A 13,708-nucleotide genomic window follows, 5' to 3' on the forward strand; every position below is an offset into this window, starting at 1 on the left:
GCCCAGGCCCAACAGGAACATTGTTGTTTACACCCCTGGACTGTGGCTGTGAGGACTGCCAAGAGCCAGGACAAGTCGTGGCCCAGGGAGTCTCCTCCACTAAGGAGATGAAAGTCTCTCAAGGGTACAGATGCTTCGGGAGTCTGAAGTTTGGAACATCGGCACTGGCTGTCCGTGTGGTGCTATTTTCCATGAGACTGACCTCCAGGCCCACCAGCAGTGCATTCCAAGGCCAGCACTCTGTCTTTGCTGAGCCCAGGAGAGAATCCCCTGTAAGCAAAGAATCCCGTTTAGTAAGCAGCCTCACTCTGGCCTGGCCCCAAAATGGCAGCTAGAAACCATCTCAGACCCAACCATCACCCACATGGGTCTGGAAAGCTGAAGAGGTTGAGGAGACTGTTGGGATGAGGGATGAGGAAGCCATAAGGGCTAGAGGGCATCTGTCCCCCCCACCCTTCCCTTATACCTGATGGGGGAGAAGAGCCTTTGTTTGTAGATAAAACCTTCATAGCCCCAAGGCTACAGCTAAATAAGCCATGGAATGGAGGAAAGGGTCTAACCAAAGCCCTAACTCACTACTGCTTTCTGGAAGCCCAGATTGCAGAGTAAACCTGGATTGGATGGTTTGGTGAATTGTCTACTGCTCCGCCCCTTCAGAACAGCCCTCCAGATCCTAGTGGTTCTTTCCAAGCAAGGAGAAGACAGCACTGGGGTCTGCAGCTGCCCTTGAAAAGAAAGCTAGAGAAATGGCTCAGATGTTGTAACCGTGGGAGACAGCCCCCCTGGTGGAGGGGATCTCTCCCAGAAAAGCACCTGGATCAGGGAAGTGCTGAGGAAGTCGGGATTGAGCCTCAGACCATCCAGACCCTCCACCAGCTGGCCCTTGCCAGGCTACAACTTCAGGTTGGAAGGGTGAGAGTACCCCAGGGCTTCCTTCCCCTGCTGAGTGGTGAAGAGTTCTACCACTGATGGCCCTTTTCATTTCAACCTTGGTTACGGACAGCAGCATGTAGGAAGGACTGACCACAGGAGGCTGCCATCCTGTTGTGCAGGATTGTGGAAGGGTTACTCGAGTACTGAAACCTCAGGTTGGGTTGTGTTAATCGCTGCTTTGCAATGAGGCAGGCCTAGAGGATGAGGTCTGAGGTTTGCCTTCCCTTCCCTTCATAGATACTCTGCTGTGCTGTATCCCTCACTGAGCCTAACTTCCTGACTTCTGCAGTGGCTGTAGCCCTTGACCTGCCTGACTCCTTTTCGTCCTGCTAGGTCTCAGCTCAGAGGCAACCAAATGCTCATGTCACATCACCCTGCTGAATTCTCTCAGGACACTCATTGCTATCAGCAGTTTTCTTGTTTACTGTGTGTCTCACTGGAATGTGAGTGTCACAAGTACAGGTCACCTGATGTGTTCCCTAGTGTATCTATTGCTAGAGCCCAGAAAGTTCTTGGCACCCAGCTTCTGTCAGATGAATGTCACCTCTCCTTGAAGTATCTTTTTAGGAACTTCATACATTTCAGGTAATACAGTGATAAATCCAACTGAATAAGAGTTTATGACTAGACTTTGTGGGATCCTGGTGAGGAAGGGCTTGGAGTGAGGAGAAGTGACTTTAAAAAGGGCTCTAAAGACATTTTCTCAATTCTGGATACCTTATTTCCATCAAAGAGATCCAATGAGTTCACAAGTACCAGTCATTCCATCCTAAATACCTTACAGGAAAATAAATACTTTTTCCCTCCATCTTTCTACTGACTACCCCCTACCCTACTCTGCCAAAATACTAGTTTTTAGAATCCTATCAGGTTGAACTTAAACTTGTCTTCCTCAAAGTTGGGGAGTTAGAGGGGCAAGGGGGAGCCCAAGCAGCTTATTCTACTCTAGATATGTAAGTGCTGAGGACCCTGGGGCCCCCAAGCATAGGGGTGTGGAGAGGAACCAATGGACAGGAAGGCTGGCAAGCCCCACACAGGCTTGGGGCTTGGGCATACTGGGGACTCTGGAGGGCAGAAAACAAAATGAGAGCAACTTGATAACTTTTCAAATAAGTTGGCATTATTCCTTTCTGTCATGGCCTATGTCAGAACAGTGACTGTGCATCTGTAGCTAGAGGTGCTTCTGCTGGGAGCCCATCCACAAAATTTCTCATTTTCTGGGTTGACTCTGCAGTGAAGTTGTTTCACCCAGCGGAGAGCTGCTCCTAGGGAGAGCTTGAACCTAATGGCAGGGCCTCACAGAGTCTTAGTTCATCCTTGACAATCTCTCTCTCCCTTTCTTCAACTACCCTTTCTATGCTCTGGGCTCATGGGTTGGTGGCCCCTTCATCTCTGAAGCTGGAGGGTGGCAGGGGTTGGGGGGTGGTGGTCACGGAGGGTGGGAATAGCCCCTGTTGCTGCCTAGCTTCTGGAGAGAGCTGTTGTCTCAGCAGGAAGAGGTTTTCTTTGCAATTTATCAGTAGTAGTTGGGATTCTATAATCCTAAACACTTTCACTTCAAAGAAAGTTATTAAGTCTAATCAGGAAAAAGAAGGAAAAGGATTGGGTGGGTGTTAGCTCAAGAAGGATCTAGGAAATGTTGGGGGGCAACTCCATTCCTTTCAGGAATTTAATAATGGAGTCAGAACCCATGAAGTTATACAGTGGTAACAAATACCAACAACATCTCCTCTCAGTGGCTTAAAAATGAAGATGTATTTCTGACACAGGCTGTAGTATGTCACATTGGCAGGTGGGTTCTGCTCATCGTAGGCCCTCAGGTAGGTACCCAGCCTGATGATGGCCGTAGGTTGCCTTACTAGAGAGGGAGAGTTCTGGAGGCTCTGTCTTCGTGTAGCACTTAAATGCTACCGTCCAGAAGTGACAAGCAAGCACACCCAAACACAAAAGGCTTAGAACATATGTTCCTAGAGGGTCTACAGGTGGGAAGAGCTGGAAACTCAGAGCAGCCTCAAAGTTAGCAACAGGAGTTGACTAAGTTAGACTTTAGGGCTCCATAAACAGGTCAAACCTTGAAGCTTGGGCACTTTGACTTGGGATTGTTTTCATCATTTATTGGGTATGAGAGTCACAAAACCTTGGTTTCATGGCCATGTTCTGCTCTGGCCTAGAGAGTTATCACTGTATTTATTTTCTCTAAAGCTGCTTTTTGGTCAGTCAGTATCAAGAGGCAGTGTTAGAGGATGGAGGGTAATTGGGATTAGGAGTTGAGATTTGGTGTCACAGGCATGGCTATTTTAGCACTGTTTGGAGAACACAAACAGGCCATTATAATAGAAGTAGAAGATGTAAATCAAGGGAGGTGATAAGCGTCCTTTATTTTGCTGTACTTATACCCTGCCTGACAGAGCTCTATTGTGAATATCATACTTTGAAGACAAGTTGGACAAGCTTTGTCAAGTTGGGACGCAGTATGAGTTATCAGAGGTGAGGGGAGTCTTGAAGATTATTGAAAGGGATAACTTGGCAGCTGCTATATTTGAAAAGCTGTCTGAAGTTTTTCTGTTGCTATTGAGAAAGCTACCTCCCTATTTTGAGATGGATTAGACTGTCCTGTGAGCAGCATACTCATTGCTCTAAGTGACCAAAGAAAGCAGAGAAGGGAGTGTGACCTTCCAAACAAGAGAGGAAGGGTGGTTGTCGGAGGCAGCTTGTTGGGTCCCTTCCAAGTTTATCTTGATGATTTCTCTGACTCAGTTTTTTCTCAGAAATAAAAATAAGTCTTTGGCCAGGGGAGAAAGGGTGAATGCCAGTTGAGACTTCACTCTATAAAATGCTGAGAATCCCCCAGGCATCTTGACACTGGTGATAGGATCTCCATTTAACAGGTGAGGCAACTGAGAAGGAAGCCAAACACACATAAAATCTCACAAGCTGCAGACAGCTTGGTTTTAAATTCTGGCTCTGCAGCTTTCTAGCTGTGTGACCTTGGGTAAGTCATCTAACTTCTCTGTTTTATACTCAGTAAAATGGAAATGATAGTACCTCATAGGGTTGTGAGGATTAACTGATTTTTTTAAAAAAAGATTTTATTTGAGAGAGAGAGAGAGTGTGTGTGTGTGTGGGTGTGGGTGTGTAGGAAAAGGGGAGTGGCAGAGAGAGAGGAAGAGCTAGGAGCTTGACATGGTGCTGGGAGCCTCATGACCCTGAGATCACGACCTGAACTGAAACCAAGAGTCGGATTCTCAACTGACTGAGCCATAGGACATATTGAACGTCAGTAGGACATATTGAACATCAGTAGCCTGACACAGAATACGAGCTGACTAGGTTTCATCTATGACTTAAATCATTATCAATGTCTGCATTAAGTTTGAAACACTAGGAATTTGATTCATAGAAGTAGGAAAGCAAAACTAATTTTTCTTTTACTTTCTCTTGTGACTCATGAAGATACAACAATATTTTACCCACTTTTCTGGAAATGGCTCTTTTCTAGCATTTCAGTATAACCCAAGAGTTGAGAGTTCATAAACAGAGAGCACTAGATATATTCTAAACCCACTAATCATGTTTACAGACCTGAGTCCTCTGAAGCCATCTTGTGAGCCAATAGCCGAAGAGAGGCTGTATATTTGGGCATATTCACAAATTACTGTTTACCTTGATCCCATCAGGAAATGGATCAGAAATTAGCCTTTCTGATCCAGATTTCAAGCTTTGTGCCTCTCTAACTTTACAAATACTCAAACTCAATACCTTTATAATATATTGTGTCAAAGGTTTTGGATTTTCCAGGCTTCACCTGAATAGCAGCATGGCCCTGGGGCCGTTGTCTAAGAACCCATTACCCAGTCTAGTGTAAACACAAACATAAATGCAAGCAACAAGAATGCATTTCAGGTCAGGTTGGGGTAAAAGTCCCAAAGATGCTTGTGAGACTAAAGCCTTATCAGTGCACTTTGTTGAGAAGGGTTTCTTCTCTCCTGTCTCTTGGCAGATGTCTTACTTAAAGTTACGGTTAAGGGGTGCCTGGGTGGCTCAGACGGTTAAGTGGCTGCCTTTGGCTCAGGTCATGATCCCAGGTTTCTGGGATCGAGCCCCGCGGGGAAAAAAAATAAAAAAATTTAAAAATAAATAAATAAAATTTTAAAAAGGTTAACAGTTAAGTCAGAGCACCTCAAAGAGTCTCTGAGCAGGGTGTGGGCGGGGGGTGGGGTGGGGCTCTTTCGAAGTGTTAAAATCTGTGGTGAGAGAAACTCAGCAGGAGGTAAGTTGAGGACTGGACTAAGTACCTGTGTGCCCACAGACCCTTCTTGTTCTAGTGACGAGGTCAGCAGTCCCTGGTGGGGATCCCTACCCCTGTACATTTCCGTTTTCTCTTTCTTCCCTTCTCCACTCCACCCTTCTTTCTCCTCTCCACTGCCCTCCCTCTCCCTCCTCCCTTTTCTCCCTCTCCTTGCTTTTGGCCCTTACTCAGGTGGAAACTGTCCTCTATACCATGACTTGCCGGTCTGCCTTCTGGTGGGGATCAGGGAACACAGCTGAGGGGCAATGGGCATGAGAGAGGGCTGTCGGACTGGGGTGTAGGTGATTAGTCTCTAGCCCCAGCTGATTTCCTAAGAGAGTTTTGGACAAGGTCCCTCCTCAAATCTGTTTTCTTAGCTTTATAAAGTCCTCAAGGATTCTAGTTCTAAAAGTTTCTAACTTGCTGAGACCTAATTGACTGGGATACTACTACTATTTATTTGCATTATTGCTGGATCTCTGAACTGGTTGCTGAGCTGTTCAGGGGAAGGAGCGTAGCTACTTAAATGGTACAAAGGAGCGACCCATCCCACACTCCTTGTGTCCTCAGAGTTCAGATGAATATAATCTTTGGCTGTTAACAAGCATCAGTAATTGTGGTAACCCTGCTTCCCCTCAGTGTCCACCCTAGGCTGACAATAGGATTCTCCCTCAAACTAATTTTCTTCCTGTAGAAAGATCTGGCATAATTTCTATGCCTCAGTTTCTTCTTCTATAAAATGGAATAATAATACTTCGTAAGGTTGTTATGAAGATTAAATGAGTTAATACTGAGAGCTTAGAACAGTTTGTGGCATGTAGTACAATCTAGCAAGTATTGGTGGTTATGAGGCATTGCTTAGAGGGCTGTAAATTATCATGCACCTTCTGGAAAACAGGGTAACAGACATATCAAGACCTCAAAACAGGGGTGCCTGAATGGCTCAGTATGTTAAAGCCTCTGCCTTCGGCTAAGGTCATGATCTCAGGGTCCTGGGATCGAGCCCCAGAGCCCTGGGATCGGGCTCTCTGCTTGGCGTGGAGCCTGCTTCCCTCTCTGTCTCTGCCTGCCTCTCTGCTGCTTGTGATCTCTCTCTCTGTGTCAAATAAATAAAGAAAATCTTTTTTAAAAAAAACCCTCAAAACAAATGGCTCTCAGGCTCACATATCCCACTTCTAGAAATCCCAGAAAGATAGAACTTGGCCAATTCATATCCCATTATATTTATCACAGGGTTATTATAATAAAAGTTAGAAATATGAGTGGTGAACAAGATCAAATAAATTATGGTACCCTCTACTTGACTCTTTTCTAGCCATTAAAAGACTATAGCAATACAAATCTCTGAAAAGATACAAACCTTTGTGCATCCAGCATAATTCCGGGTGAAAAATGGAGTGCACTCACTGACGTGTGAGGGTTATGTAGCATTGAGGATTTTCCTTTTCTTTCAAAAAGGAGAGCTATAGCAAATGCTACAGATAGACAAAAAGTGGGAAAATAAGATAATAAATCTTTTTCCTCTTTTTAGGAAGACTTGATCGTAATGATAATTGTCACTCAACGGTTCTTTTTTTTTTTTTAAGATTTTATTTATTTATTTGACAGACAGAGATCACAAGTAGGCAGAGAGGCAGGCAGAGAGAGAGAGGAGGAAGCAGGCTCCCTGCCGAGCAGAGAGCCCGATACGGGGCTCAATCCCAGGACCCTGAGATCATGACCCAAGCCGAAGGCAGCGGCTTAACCACTGAGCCACCCAGGCGCCCCCTCTCAGCGGTTCTTCTGGAATTAGTTTTAATTCTTTAACTTCTGTTCTTAAAATTTATTCAGAATAAGACACTCCATTAGAGATAAGCAACAGCTATCTACCTAGGGCTGTGGTGCACCAGATCTTTTGTGTGTGTGTGTGTGGAACAACATTTTCTTGTGTTCTGGGGCTGAAGGCAGACTTCACAATCAGCTGGTAAGAATACATTGAGTGTTGACCAGCTGTAGTAAAGAGCAAAGGTGGTCTCATATGATTTCTGATTTTGTTTACAGATCTTAGGAGAAAAGGAGTACTGTTCATCCCAAAATGATGAGGGCAGGCTGCCTGGAATGGAAAAGTGCATATTCAGGCAGTTTGGTTGTTTATTCAAGATGTGTTAATATGTGGTCATTCCATTTTTGGGGGGAGGGGGAGCCTAATTCATTTATATATAGTCCAAGTACTTGAAATAAAGGAGGAAATCATATCAAGTGTTAAATCTAGAGTATCAGGGGGTTATCTAGCTACTCAGTCGGTAGTGATCCGAAGGGGCATGTGCACCTGAATGTTTATAGCAGCAATGTCCACAATAGCCAAACTATGGAAAGAACCTAGATATCCATCAACAGATGGATGGATAATGAAGATGTGGTATATATACAGAATGGAATACTATGCAGCCGTCAAAAGAAATGAAATCTTGCCATTTGCGACAACATGGATGGAACTAGAGCGTATCATGCTTAGCGAAATAAGTCAAGCGGAGAAAGACAACTGTCATATGATCTCCCTGATATGAGGAAGTGGTGATGCAACATGGGGGCTTAAGGGGGTAGGAGAAGAATAAATGAAACAAGATGGGATTGGGAGGGATACAAACCATAAGTGACTCTTAATCTCACAAAACAAACTGAGGGTTGCTGGGGGGAGGGGGGTTGGGAGAAGGGGGGTGGGGTTATGGACATTGGGGAGGGTATGTGCTTTGGTGAGTGCTGTGAAGTGTGTAAACCTGGCGATTCACAGACCTGTACCCCTGGTGATAAAAATATATGTTTATAAAAAATAAAAAATTTAAAAAAAAAAGAAATGGGTGCCTGGGTGGCTCAGTGGGTTAAAGCAAAAAAAAAAAAAAAATGTGACTTGTGACTCATGTGACTTGATTTTGGGGGTTGTGAGTTGGGAGCTCTACATTGGGTATAGAGATTACTTAAAAATAAAGTCTTAAAAAAACAAAACTAAACTAAACAAGATCTTGACATACCTTTCCCTTGCCTTGTAAATGGAGAACAATTTGGTAACTTAGAGCAAACTAGAGCAGCTAACATCCTAGGGAGAATATAATAAAAAACCACCTCCTCAGGCTAAATTTTCACGTGAGAGAGAATTTTTTTTTAAGATTTTATTTATTAGAGAGAAAGCACAAGAAAGCATGAGTTGGGGGAGTGGCAGAGGGAGAGGGAGAAGCAGATGAAGAGGGATACACAGGTTCCCAGCTGAGCAGGGAGCCTGATGTAGAGCTCAATCCCTGAGATCATGACCCAAACTGAAGGCAGATCCTTAACCAACAGAGCCATACACATACCTCAAGAGAAAAAATTTTATATAGACAAGAACTAAGACTTGTTACTTGATGGAAAAGTCCAGAATCTGGATAAAAACTAAATTAATGGGTTTGTCCATCTGTGTTATAGTATTGTAACTATATTATTTAATCGCACACTTTTCAAAAACTAACATTTCTCTACCAAGAAGTATCTGGATTGTGTTTTCTTTTCTTCCCTTCCAAGACATTCCTAGAAAAGATGCTGTGACCACCATATACATTTCCTGGTTACACTTAAGATCTCAGGCAGTGAGGGTGCCTGGTTCTCTGTCTTACTAGCCAAGAAACCTCAATGAGGTTGCTCTAGGAATCCATGAGAAAAGAGGTGGAGAAAAGAGGCCTCTTTCTTGAAGGTATGCATGGGTCTCTTGGCTGCTGGTGGCAGTTGGTATTTACTATGCTTGGAAGATTAAGCATGATTCAGCCAGGATTGAGTAAATAGAAAAAGGCCCCTAGTGCTAGTGCATGTCTTTTCCCATGGGTAGCAGACCCCTTCTCAGTCTTCATCATGGAAAAATTATGTTTGCCTCTGAGTTCTGGCTATTCATCTATTTATGTCCTGTTTTATTACACTCCCATTATGGATCAGGTATGGTCCTGGGTACTCAGGGTTTAATAGTGAACCTGAAAGTCTAATTCCATCCCTCTGTACTTTATAGTCTAGCCAGGGACAAGCAAGAAAACTATAGAGTATATTAGTTGATAAGTTGATATGTTCTATTGAGAAATGCGGTCATTATAGTAGTTTAATGTGGTAAGGGAAAGCCTTGTTGAGAAGACACCTGAGAGAGGGCCATGCAGCTAGCCAGCAGGGTGAGGAGGCCTCCAGATGGTGTTGAGGCTCTGAGGCAGGGCTGTGCCTGATGTGTTCAAGGAACAGCATGAGACCAGCAGGAGTGGGAAAAGGCAGATGATGGGTCTTTGGAATAGTCTGGAGGATAGTATGGCAGAAGGGACCAGATAGTGAGACTAACCAGCATAGTCTATTCTTCTATTTTTAGATGCGAACGAGTGTGAAATTGGCCTGGAGTTCTGTGATAATGGAGCAGAATGTGTGAACAGATTTGGCTTTACTAATATCGCTGCCAGAAGGAGTACAAAGACCATACCCCCCGCAGCCTGGCATGGGGTGTGTGTGCACACTCCTCACAAAGGCACTGGATGCTCAGATGCCCTCTGAGCTTGCACGCTTGTGAGCTGCTGCTATCTCCTGTGAGATCTGTACCATCCTCAGGGCTGGGTTGAGCTCTCAATCTGATATCCCTGGCCATGAACACCAAAGCAAACATTCCCTAAAGGATACAAACTCCAGAAACTCTTCTAGAACTCGGAACATGGTATCAAACCATTTGCTGTAAGAATCTTCATTGTACTGATTCTTCTTTTGCAAACTTAATTTTGGAGCACTTCCATATGAATGCCATTCCTGACTCTAATGAAAGTAGGTGTGTGCAGAATTTACCTTTAACATCTATCTGGTTGTCTCCCCAGGGCTCTGTCATGCCCTTGGTTTTAGAGGTTTTCTTACCAAAGATGGAATTGGGCAGGGTCTTCTTTGCATGGGTTTGAGCGAGCTTCTTCTGAGCAGGTTCGGCGTAGAGCAGTTGTTAATGAACTATCCGATGCCCTTAGTCTATTAAAGTTGTTGTTGGGGATGGTAATTCACTTGGTACAGTTACCTCTGAAATAATACAAACTGCCTGGTGCCACCACAGCAGATCAATAGACATAATTCCTCTTTCTCATCTTGCTAACTTGCTATGTGACCTTGGTCCTCATGTCTTGAACACCCCTATGAAACGAAGGGTTCAACTAGACATCAAAGTTTTGTCCAGCTCTTTGAATATTAGATGTTGAAATTCCAGAAAAGATGCTATTGGACTCTAAGGGCAGGTGAGTGACCTTGCAATGCTGTTCATTGTTCTTCAAGTTTTTATGTGTGTCTCTTAGTTTTTATATTTCAAAGGAAGGTTGCGTTTGGTACAAAATACAGGCTCAGTAAGTATTAACTGAATATCTTATGATTAAGAATCTACTTGTGACTGACAATATGCAATTTTTCCATATTTTTTCTCTTCCTATGCCCTCCAAGTGTCCAGATGAGGTGATGTCTTAGTCTGTTTGGTCTGTTCTTAAAGAATACCATAGACTGGGTGGCTCATAGACAACAGAAACTGTTCTGGAGGCTGGAAGTCCAAGATCAAGTTTCTAACAAATTCATTGCCTAGTGAGAACCTGCTTCCTGCTTCTTAGACAGCCATCTTCTTCCCGTGTCTTCACATGGTGGAAGGGGGCATGGGTGTCCCTTGGGCCTCTTTTATAAGAATACTAATCCCATTCATGGGGGCTCAACCCTCATGACCTAATCACCTCCCAAAGTTTCCACCTTCTAATACCATCACCTTGAGGGTTAGGATTTCAGAATATGAATTTGGAGAAGACATAGACATTCAGTCCATTGCCTGTAGTGACAAGAGTTAAGCTGAAATAAGTTCTGTGAGGCAGCCCTCTTGAAGTTTTAGAAATCTGGCATCTGTGGATTTTGCTCTAAAGATAGTTTCTAGATGGTATGCAAAACTAGTTATAGTTCTTTGGGTCTATAGTAAGTTACATGATGATAGAATACATTTTGGAATACAACTGGCTCTTGTGCTTCTCTTGGTGAATGGTCTCAAATTTAACAGTTTCTGTCTTTTTAAAAATAATTTTTAATTTTTTTATAAACATATAATGTATAACAGTTTCTGTCTTTTTAAAAATAGACAAAATTAATTTCTGATGTGCCTAAGATGGGAGACTTTTAATCATTAGCTCATAGGAAATTTAGAATCCACATTGCAAAAGGATGAGGGACATTTTTCAAAGTTAACTCTGTATGTGAATAGGGTTCTTGAGGGAGCTATATAGCCAAAGTTGGTAACAAGTCTTTACATTACCAGGTTCATTTTGTTCCAAGTCTGGCTTTGGCTTTGACAAAATATTAGCAGTTAGTTCATTTGTTTATTCTCTTGAAAAATAAGTACCTATGAATGTGCCAGGCAATATGCTAGGGACCGGGGAGAAGAGTTTATAAATCTCTGAAGGTGCTTTTGAGAAACTGTTAGGTAATGAAATATAAGCCTGACATTTGGTTCTCTTAAAAAAAAAATGTTTCTTTGTATTTCAGGAGTTGAGCTATCCTTTAATAACCTGGACCTGCTGGTTGGAGTTGCTGTGTTCACTGCAGTCTTGCTCATGTTGGCTATTGGCCCACGTGGCTCTTGACAAGAACCTACATTAAGAAGGAAAATTCTGAGTCAGAATGTGGCACCACAGAAACACCTGCCTATAGCACCTGCTTTTGATCCGATGGACTTCTGCAGACACCTTCCCTTCAACCCCTCCCAGCTTTAGTCCCATGCCAAGGTTCCAGATGGTGCTCAAGGCAAGAATATACCTAGAAACAGGGAAATGCAGATGTGGGAGGAGCAATCAGAGAGGCTCTGGGGATAGCTGCTGCCTCTAGAAAGGAGGGTGGGAGGAGAATTGTCCTTTGGAGGTAAAAACCTCACCGTGCCATCAAATCACACACTCTTAATCTAGGAAGAACTGCCTTGAATCTGATCTTGCCTGTCACTTCTGTTCTCTCTGAGTCCACTGTGTTGTAGTTCCTGACTCTCCCTGGGGAGAAGGCCCTGTGTGTGTGTGTGTGTGTGTGTGTGTGTGTGTGTACGTGGTGGTGGTGATGGGGACCTTGCCTCAGGACTCAGCCTATAATCCTGGCAAAGGGCTGAGGTAGACTTCTGGTGACCCAGACACTCCAGGTGAGGAGTGTGGTCCACAGAAGGTGTCTAGCAGATGAAGAAGCATATGGTACCAACTTATAAATTGCACAAGTTTTCCAGTAGAGTTTAACATGGTCTAGAAAACGAAACCTCAGCACTTCTCTGTCTTTTTAGGGAAAAAGAAACTCCCCTAAAAGTAGAGAGTGAGAACTCTGGATTCTTTTCCCTTGATACTTGGTTATATTTTATTGGATTATGAATTTGTTGTTATGGAGACATTCTGCCTTCTGTTCTATTTCCACCACCACATGTTGGTTGATACCAGAGCCCTATAGCTTTCTCTAAGTAAAAAAGAAACACTTTTGTGTATTAAAATAAATACAACTCTGTGGCTCATCTTTTTAAAATCTACCAGTAGTCTTTGGCTCTTAATCTTTTAAAAACGAGGCCAGTCACCATTTGTTTTAAAGGTTCCCAAACCATAGAGTCCCTGGGTGGCTCAGTTGGTTAAGCATCTGCCTTCAGCTCTGGTCGTGATCCCAGGGGCCTGGGATAGAGCCTCACATCAGGCTCCCTGCTCCGTGGGGAGTCTGCTTCTCCCTCTTCCTCTGCTCCTCCCCTGCTTGTGCTCTCTTTTCTAGATAAATAAATCAAATCTTTAATTAAAAAAATGTATCCCAGACTTAATTCTAATGCTGGAGTTCCCCATACACAACACAAATCAATTAGCAGGCCCCTGAGGGTATTGGAAATCCAGTGAATTCTTTTTTTAAGATTTTATTTATTTGAGGGAGAGGAAGCATGAGAGGAGAGAGGTCAGCGGGAAAAGCAGACTCCCTGCCAAACAGGGAGCCCAGTGTGGGACTCAATCCCGGGACGCCAAGATCATGACCTGAGAAGAAGGCAGTGGCTAACCAACTAAGCCACCCAGGTGCCCCGAGAATTCAATGAGTTCTGACACTACCTACCTGGAGGTGCCATGAGATTCCACAGGTTAAGGGTTCAGTCCTACAGATTACCCCCACTCTCACTTCAGACACCAGTCGAAAGCCCCAGGCTGGCTATGTAGTGGAGGTTCCAGTGACCTCCTTCTTAGGTTTGATTAATTTGCTAGAACTGCTCCCAGAACTCAGGGAAATGTCTTATTTACATTTGCCTGTTTATTAAAGGATATGATAGGGAATACAAATCAACAGTTAGATGAAGAGTTGCATAGGGCCAGGCCTTGAACAAAGGAGCTTCTGCCCTTAAAGGGCTTAGGGCCTGGGGCGCCTGGGTGGCTTAGTGGGTTAAGCCTCTGCCTTTGGCTCAGGTCATGATCTCAGGGTCCTGTGATCAAGCCCCGCATCAGGCTCTCTGCTCAGTAGGGAACC

At 43.9% G+C, this 13,708-nt stretch overlaps 1 long non-coding RNA gene across 1 annotated transcript in view; it reads left to right on the forward strand.

The window, feature by feature from the left end:
• LOC122915709 overlaps positions 1-12,799 on the forward strand; it is a 29,753-nt gene extending 16,954 nt beyond the window's left edge. The window contains exon 4 of the long non-coding RNA XR_006386082.1: positions 11,738-12,799. This is a non-coding gene — a long non-coding RNA (uncharacterized LOC122915709). The remainder of the gene's footprint in view (positions 1-11,737) is intronic.
• The last annotated feature ends 909 nt before the right edge of the window (positions 12,800-13,708 follow it).

This window comes from Neovison vison, chromosome 8 (assembly GCF_020171115.1).
Source record: "Neovison vison isolate M4711 chromosome 8, ASM_NN_V1, whole genome shotgun sequence".
NCBI classification, from domain to species: domain Eukaryota; kingdom Metazoa; phylum Chordata; class Mammalia; order Carnivora; family Mustelidae; genus Neogale; species Neogale vison.